Source organism: Fistularia commersonii, chromosome 13, assembly GCF_037954325.1.
Source record: "Fistularia commersonii isolate RoL2024-O1a breed Wild chromosome 13, RoL_Fcom_v1.0, whole genome shotgun sequence".
Classification (NCBI taxonomy): Eukaryota; Metazoa; Chordata; class Actinopteri; order Syngnathiformes; family Fistulariidae; genus Fistularia; species Fistularia commersonii.
In genome coordinates this window covers 2,925,748-2,934,831 of record NC_141296.1, presented here as the reverse complement: position 1 = coordinate 2,934,831, position 9,084 = coordinate 2,925,748, and positions in this window count along the sequence as shown.

Genomic DNA, 9,084 nt, shown 5'->3' with positions numbered 1-9,084 from the left:
CTGCCTCTTCCGCTGGAACTCCTCGCCAATGGCGTCCTCCCATTGGACTCCAAGCTCGACAATGAAGACCTACCGACAGGACTTGGACCGGAGGACCACGTCTGGGCGCAGGATGGTCGCTGCATTTTTCGGACGGGAAAGTGAGTCTCTGGCTGAGGTTTACCCGTGTTTCCCAATCCCGGGCTGAGTCTGAAGCTTGGTTTGCCGTTTCTGCCCTTCCCGGACGATGGTTGTCATCTGCCGGACGGTAATCCGGGCATTTGGAGGCATGCCGTTGGTGGTTACCTTCCTGCTCTCCGGTTCGGCCGCCAACTACTTGAGCACTTGATTGTGGCGCCAGGTGTATCTTCCTGGTGTCTGGCTGGTCTTGCACCCGACCAAGATGTGCTGCTTGGGCCGCTGGGTCTTCTCCATACCACAGATGGAGGTTGGACAGAGAGGGCAGAACATCATATGTCGCCTTGAAGCTTAGCCTATTAAGCTACATGCTGTGATTTTCCTCCTCTCCACACACTCCCGCTTTGGCGCTCCTGGCTGCTACCTCCTGGTGGCGCAGGATATTAGCTTAACTATCAAACTCCTCGCACAAAACCCGTGAATGATAACTATTTTCCCATGGTCCTTCTGAAAAGAAAAATGTCCATGTTGTTCCGTCTGCCAAGAAGTTTATGTTGCATCTGAATGATTACTTTGTTCAACCCTTCGTGAGTTCAAACAGTGTTAACTGTGTTAAACCCATCGTGTTAACTACACGATGGACTTAAAAACAAAATATATTTTTGCGAAATCAGGTGCGAAAGTGGATACAACCACTTTTAATGGCATATATTCATTTATTTATTTCAGTTGCTTTATATTTTAATATCGGGATTGCTACCAACATTTAACAGTCTACACATAATGTGTGTGTGTGTGTGTGTGTGTGTGTGTGTGTGTGTGTGTGTGTGTGTGTGTGTGTGAAAAATCTAATCCATTTAAAATAGCTGATTGTAGTTGTTTGTGGTGTAGTTATAGCATAGCATAGTTGTAGCATAGCATAGTTGTAGCATAGCGTCATTTACTAGAATTTACATGAACTCAGGTCAACTTTGATGATTCAAAATTGTCTAGTTTGTTACAAAACCCATATTGTTGTGTCTTGGGAGTATATCGGTGTCAACACGAGCTTCAAATATCAATTATCCCCAAAGTCAGTCAGAAGACATAATTCCTCAAATTGCACACGATGGAATTCATCATCGCATTTTTCCCAGCAGTGACCCACTAGGTGCTTGTCCAGGCTCGCCTGCAGAGCCTGATGGAATACTGCTGCTGCTGCTGCTGCTGCTGCCGCTGCTGCTCTGGTCAAATAAATTATTTGAAGTGAGAGCAGACTACAAATTCATCACAGCATTGTGAAAGAAAAATGGCACAATGGTGAAAAAGCACTGCTTTAAAAAGTAAATTATCTTTTTTTTTTAATTAATTTTCTTTATATTACTACAGTTGATCAGCAGTGTGAGTAAATCTATCATCCAGCAAAATATCTATTTCCCAAAGACAAGTGGGCAAACATTATTGTGAAGCCTTGATATTTTTGGGCAATGTTCTCTGGACTCGTGACGTGCGGTGAGCTTCATGGCTGATGGAGCACTGATTTAATCACAATCAGATTCACTTTATTCTGCAACCGAAGAGTCGCAAGAATCCCTGGAATCACGAGCGTCCGTTACCCTGAGGCAGGAGAACTGCGTGCCTCACTTTGTGGCTCTTTGCAGCCATTTTGTGATTGCTCAGCACAAGAAACTAGGAACACGCACACAGCTGTTGACAAAAAACACATTACATTCAAAAATATAGTTGATATAGCAAAAGTGTGTAACCTTTTTAATAGCAACAGCGATACAGTCTTAGTGCAGAGCATGCTAGCAGTCAGTTGTCAATCTACGTTGAGGCTCAACAGTCTGCAGCCTCATCGTACATCTCCTCTCAGTATTTGAACAGTAAATGTGAAAACCCAGCAAATTCTGAATAAAACAACACATCTAAAACTGGTGAAGTTATAGTGCAAGTCATTGATAAATAGAACCATTTAATTATTTTTTTTGTTTTACATTTTTACCCTTCCAAAATTGGCAAGTGAGGCACGGCCTCTCCTGCCTCACCTGACAGCACCTCACTGCTCTGGACTCATAAATTCCAGTTATTATACATCACCTACTATATGAATTTAACTGACTAATAACTGCTAAGCTGTAGTACTGTCTAAATAAATAGTGCGATTTGTTGTAACTCACTGTTTGCATTCAAAATATCCAAAGATGTTTCGTGAAAAGTAGCTCACCGAGTAAAATATAGCAGAAAGCGTCGCGCTAGATAGCACTGATCGGGCACAATATAATTGCGCAACAAGTCTGACCTGATAATGGTTTAGGTTACTGACTGAAACGTTTTTTTTTCTCAGTTTGTCAATGAGCTCACTGCACAACTTCCATTCCTGATATCTTTTTATAGCGTGAAGGGAGAACTGAATGATTGAGTGATTTTTGGACACAACACAAGGGAGCTTAATGGCCCAACATATCAGGGAATGGTAAAGCTGACAAAGGCTGCAAACAGTGAAATGGAGGGAAGTGACAAAACACATGGGGAGCAGGAGAACACATTTAACAAGAACACCAAAACAGCTATTCGTCAGCTTCGGCTATTCTGAAAAATAAGATCATATACAAAAACAAAAAAAAAGACAATTAATCGGAAAGAATCAAGGCCTAAGTCGCGATTTACAGAAAACAACTCTTGAAACGTCTCATTCCACCTACATATTCTTAAGATTGAGTGACAGCTGGAATTTAAAGAGAGCATTTTCCAAATATTTTGAGGTCCAATAAATAGCCACTTATTTTCTTCTCAGTAGAAACTAAATTTATATTTGTCAGCGAGTGGCTGGCTGTGGGATGAAGGCAGGGCGTTATCTTAAATTTCCAAAGCTTCAAAAGGAAGGTGATATGTGTCCTCTTCTTTTGGGAGCGGGCAGTTTAGTTAAATAATCCAATACGAAACTCGTTTTCCTCATGAATCATTTTACAAACCTGAAAAAATGGCGTGTATCAGGTCTGCGCTACGATTTGTGCGTCGAGTATTTCTGATTTGTTTCCCCCCCGAGACATTTTATCTCGAAGACGCAGTCGTCGTTGTTATTTTCAACCTCGGACGTTTTTCTTTACCGTCTGACACCGCGTGATCATTTTTATAGAAGAAAATCGGAAAATTAACAGGAATAAAGAACGGTTTTCATTTGGCGAAAGCAACCCGGAGCCCCCGTAGCATCTTTTTTCTAACGTCAGCTCCTTTATAAACCCGCCATTTCTCAGCGACTCTCCGCTCCCTCACTCAGTTTCTCTTTGCAGACACAAACATTGTACTAGAATATCCCGAAATGTGATTTCCTGCTGCTGGCCGGAGGTATTGTGGTGCAAATGCGTGCATAGAATGAACTGAACGGAAAGGATTTCCTGCTTCTTAGAATTTGTTTTTGTTTTTTTTTGTTGTTGTTATTGTTTTTTTCTTTTTTTAAATGCCTTACTTCTTCCTGTGCCTGCTTGTAAATACATTGTATACAATTCGCACAGATAGTGGATTTCTTAGGGTGGCAGGGTTTTGTGATACAATAACATACAGATTTAGACTCAGTGGCTTGTAATAATGTTTTTTTTTTTTTTTTTACACAATATGTAGGGCTTGTTTGTCAGTCAAGGCACCGCTTCTTATCTTTAACACTTGCTTCTTTACAGTCTATCACTTTCCCATGTATGTGCTATCAGCACCTTCCATATCTTGTATTTTGTGTTTGAATACGTAAGGCAGGGGGTCCAAACACACTCTAGTGTCGTGCGGTGAGGCACTAACAGATTTACAAACATATGAACCCTACATAGTAGCTTTTTCACCATTTGATTGGTAGCAGTTAACGGGTGATGTTTAAAATATCATATCAGCTTTCTTCACACGTACAAGCTGTAGCATATAAAAAAACAAAGTAATTTAAAAGAGCGTTTTTATGGTTTAGTTATAAATAAAGTCTTTGTGCCGCTACTTCTGAACAAAAGCATCGATAGCAAGATGAATCCCTGGATACATGAGGCAGGAGAACCGCGTGCCTCACTTAGTGGCAGCTGTTTTATGATAGCTCAGCACAAGAAAGTAGTAACACACACAGAGTTGTTGATAAAAACAACAGCATTCATTCGGAATATAGTACAGATAGCAAAAGTGTTTAAACATTTTACAGCGACAGCAATAAAGTCTTAGTGCAGAGCATGCCAGCAGTCAGCCGTCATTGTGAGATCTATGTTGAGGCTCAACAGTCTGCAGCCTCACCGTACGTCTCTTCTCAGTATTTGAACAATAAATATAAAAATCTAGCAATTTTGAATATAAAACATCTAGAACTGGTGAAGTTCTAGACGGTGAATGTAAGTCACTGATAAATCTGACCATTTAAATCTTTTTTTCATTTTACATTTTTTTCTTTCCAAGATTGGCAAGTGAGGCACGGCCTCTCCTGCCTCACCTGACTGCACCTCACTGCTTTTGAAACACGCAATCCGGTTATTATGTCACCTCCTATATGCATTTAACTTACTAATAACTGCTAAGTTATAGTACTGTCTAAATGAATAGTGAGATCTATTATAACCCACGGTTTGCATTCAAAGCATCAAAAGATGTGTTGTGAAAAGTAGCTAAAATATAGCAGAAAGCATTGTACAATATAACTACGCAACAGCACTGACTTGATAATGGCATAGATTGTTACAGAAAGGGTTTTTCCTAATTTTTTGTCAATGAGCTCACTTCAAATCCTCGGTCCCTGATCTCTTTTTATCGTGCGAAGGGGGCACTGAAAGAGTGAGTGATTTTTGGATCCAAGAATGGCAAGTGAGGCACAGCCTCCCCTGCCTCCCCTGACTGCACATCACTGCCTCAAACAGTGTTTCTTCATACCATAGGACTGAACCGAACTCGAGGTGCTGCCGCACAGCTCAAACACCGAGCCCCGGTAACCGAGTAACCATATGTTCCTCAAGGCATGTCTTGGTGACCCCCAAAAGTCACCTCTGTAATATTTGACTTCTCCAATTTTTTAAAGGGTCTCCTTCTCAGGGAGCAGATGTGCCAGCAATGGAGAGGGCAGCGCTAACAGCTGCCCGGTCAACCTGCAGAGAGCTCAATGCCGCGTCTCTTTATTTTACAACGGATGCACTCAACTCGCAGCTGATCACATAATTGCTGCATGTCGTCGTATATTTAACGATAATTTGCTCCCACAGTCGAACAGAATTGTTCGTTCAGGGGATAAATTGAACGGATCAAAGCAGAGCATTCATTCATCTGGAAATAGATACATGCCAACAAATGTTTCTTTTCTTTTCTTTTCTTTCTTTCATTACGACTGGTTAACAGTGAATGCATTTTGCATTGTTTCCATTTTGGCAGGTTTCTGCATGGAGAAGCAAACAAACTAAAAAAAAAAAAAAAAAACAGTCCAGCCATCATCTTGTATCCATTAAATTTTCTTATCGCAGCGGGAGTTTATAGTAGTCTTGCAGGTTCGGTGTACAATACATTTCAACATTGTTTATGGAAGGCAAAATATCGACAGTATTATTTCGAGCTCCTTTACCTTCGAATTGTAGTTTTGAAAGTTTCTATGCAAGAATTCAACCCTTCCTATGACGATTATTAAAGTTTGGGCTCTTTGGATAAGAAACTGAAACGGCAATCGTGAAAATAGTCAAATATTGAACATTTTTACACATAACTTTTTTTATATACACATCGTCTTCAAGGTTCATTGGATCGAATCGTGTGAGTTCAACACATCCTGAACATTGGAAGGAACCACTAATGCAACCAAGTGCCTTCAAGGGTTTTGATTTATTGCCGATAAAACAGTGTCATATTAATTTTGCGCAACATTTTAGCCATTAACTTGCATACATACTATGAGAATAGTCTTTCCATAATTAATCATGAATTAACTTAAACTTACATATAACAAATTAACCTTCATAATTAACTGATAACTTAGAATATCAAAACAAACGACTCACGACTCACTTTATTCAAGCGCTCAATGTGATCCTGACTGCTTTGTTAATTTAAATTCAAAACGATTGGTTTCTGACGGGTGGCAACAAGGTTGCTTCTTAAGCAATATTGAATTTAGCGATGACTAATGTTTCATATCCTTCATATTTAGCTTTGGCTCGGACAATTTCGTCAGTCTCGTCGAAGCACTCGGGTTAACCAACGAATTTATGCCGCAGCCGGTCGGCCGTCCACCCGGGATTCACAAACTCCCTCTCAGTTGGATGCAAAATTAAACTGATTTGTCTCCTTCGGAAGTCTAGATTGTGGCTTGACTTGATGATTAAGGCAAATAAAGGTCTGGGGTTTTTAGAATTTCTATCCGTAAACAAAAGCGGCTGAGAAATTATTTCCCCGGCTAATATTTTCACCGTAAAACTCAGCCGCTCCTGAGCTGATCCCAGCTCACCGCACAGTCTATAAAACAAAAACAAAACAAACACCTTTGCTACGGTTCAGGTCCTGAATGTTTTTTACTTGAGCAGATCTAGCTTAGCCTTGAATATATCCAGGGCTCTTGAGAACTGCTGAATACTTATTAATCTACATCTGTGTTTATAATTTTTTTTTTTTTTTCAGTAATATGATAATTTATAGTGATTTAATGTCAATCAGCTGGTTGCTTAGCACCCTTGAATGCATGTTTCATCCCCCCCCCCTTTTTTTTTTGTTTTTTTTTCCATTTGTTTCCCAATGTTTTTATCATTATTATCATTTTTTTTCCTCCTCGGTGATTGGATTGATTTCCTGTAGAAACAGATGAGAGCGAGAGAAGGGAGTCTTCTTTCTTCACAGGTGACGGCTGCAGTAACTGGAGCCGAGGATAAGCTTCCACCCCTCGCGTGTGTTTGTACGTGCACAGCAGGCTATTCTTCAATATATGATAAGGGAATATGGAAGATCTAAGTCGGCGATGGAGAGGGAGTGTATCATCGCCTGGATATTTCGGTCAATGCACGCTCTATCCGACGTGCATAACAACAGATTCTACCGAGCTGCTCTCTTTTCCGAGTCCTTTCCATCTCCTCCACTTATTGAAATCCTGTTTCACGCATTTCTTGCTGGGAAACGTTTGAAAATTGATTTTTTTCGAGTCCCATAAATGTTTTACCTCAAGACATTGATGTCCCGGAAGTTATTCCCACGAGTTATTCCCGACCCGAGTTCTTTTTTTTTTTCCCGACAGAGAAATATCTTTGACCGACGAATACCTTTACTTTTCTCTTTACTTGCATTGGATGAACTGGAAACAACTTAGTTGGCGATGGAAAAATAATATTTATTATCTGTAACGTTGAATTGATAGATGCAGCAGCGTCGAGCGTCTCGCAATTCAACGTAACGTACGATGTGACGCCGCCGGGTGATTTTCTGAATCGCAGCAAATAAAGTATTGGCCTCTTTGCGGAGATCATTGAGCTGAAGTTTTTGGAAATATATAATATATAACATTCTAATTTGGTGGAGAAAGATGGGTCGAGTGCCACCGAGCAAGACGATTCCCGGCATTTTATTTCAATTCGCTTCAGCTTCGGTTTTAATGTGACCAGCTAGCTGGAGTTATATGGTAAACCACCAACTTTTATCTGTCTTTAGTGGTTAATTAAATCGATATAATGGTCATGAATTCAATTTTCTTTTTTTTTGCCAAGCATGCAAAAAATCTGTGTGTTCTTGGAGATAAGAGAACTTTCTTTCATTAAATCGCTGTGTCATGTAGGATTCGTCTTTTTCCAAGTTTGAATTCATGCCTACATTTTTTTTTTTTCTTAATAAAAACTATCTTAAATTCACCAGAATTATTAATAGAGCACAGTCGGAATTAATTGTTTACAAACAGTCACCAGTAACTGTCTGTATCATCATATTTATTTATACATGTTCATCTAACCTTAGCAATTGCATTTTTGTAAAGAATTACATATTTTTTTCTAGTACAAGCAATTGTATTATTTAAAATCTATGAAAATGCCCAAAATAAACATGCTATCAATTAGGGTATTGATGAAAGATAGTGTTTCCGTGTAAAAAAAATAATCATCACTAGCACCACACAACATTCGAATAAGTGTATATATGTTACACATATTTTTGTACATTTTTTCCATACCTTTAACTTTATTTTCATTTTTTTATTTCAATCTTCACTGTTCTTTTTATTTTATTTTTATTATTCGCTACTTTTATTCAATTAGCTTATTGAGGAAAGATAGTGTTTCCGTATAAAGATAAAATCATCACTTTCACCACACAACATTGGAATAATTGCATGTATGTTACATATATTTTTTAAATTTTTTCCATACCTGTAACTTTATTTTTATTTCTTTCTTTCAATCTTTACTGTTCTTTTTATTCAATTTTTATTCGTCGCTATTTTTATACGATTAGCTTATTGAGGAAAGATAGTGTTTCTGTGTAAAAATAAAATCATCACTATCACCACACCACATTGGAATAATTGCATATATGTTCCATATATTTTAGACATTTTTTCCGTACCTTTAACTTTATTTTTCTTTATTTATTTCAATCTTTACTGTTCTTTTTATTCTATTTTTATCATTCGATATTTTTATTCAATTTGCTCATTGATGAAAGATAGCGTTTCCGTGTAAAAATAAAAATCATTACTATCACCACACAACATTGGAATAATTGTATATATGTTACATATATTTTATACATTTTTTTCCATACTTTTAACTTTATTTTTATTTTTATTTTTTTTAATTTAATTTTATTATTCGCTATTTTTATTCTTCCCCAGTTGCTGCTTACAAGGAAAAGCAATTTCCCCCTGAGGGATCAATAAAATATTCTGATTCCGAATCCATCGGAGATCCCTACAGGAGTAAAAATCAGTCATATTTGAGGACGGTTTACTGGCGATGATGATCTTCAGTAACGTTACTTCAGTTGACTTTCGAAACCGATGTGTGTATCGGGGCT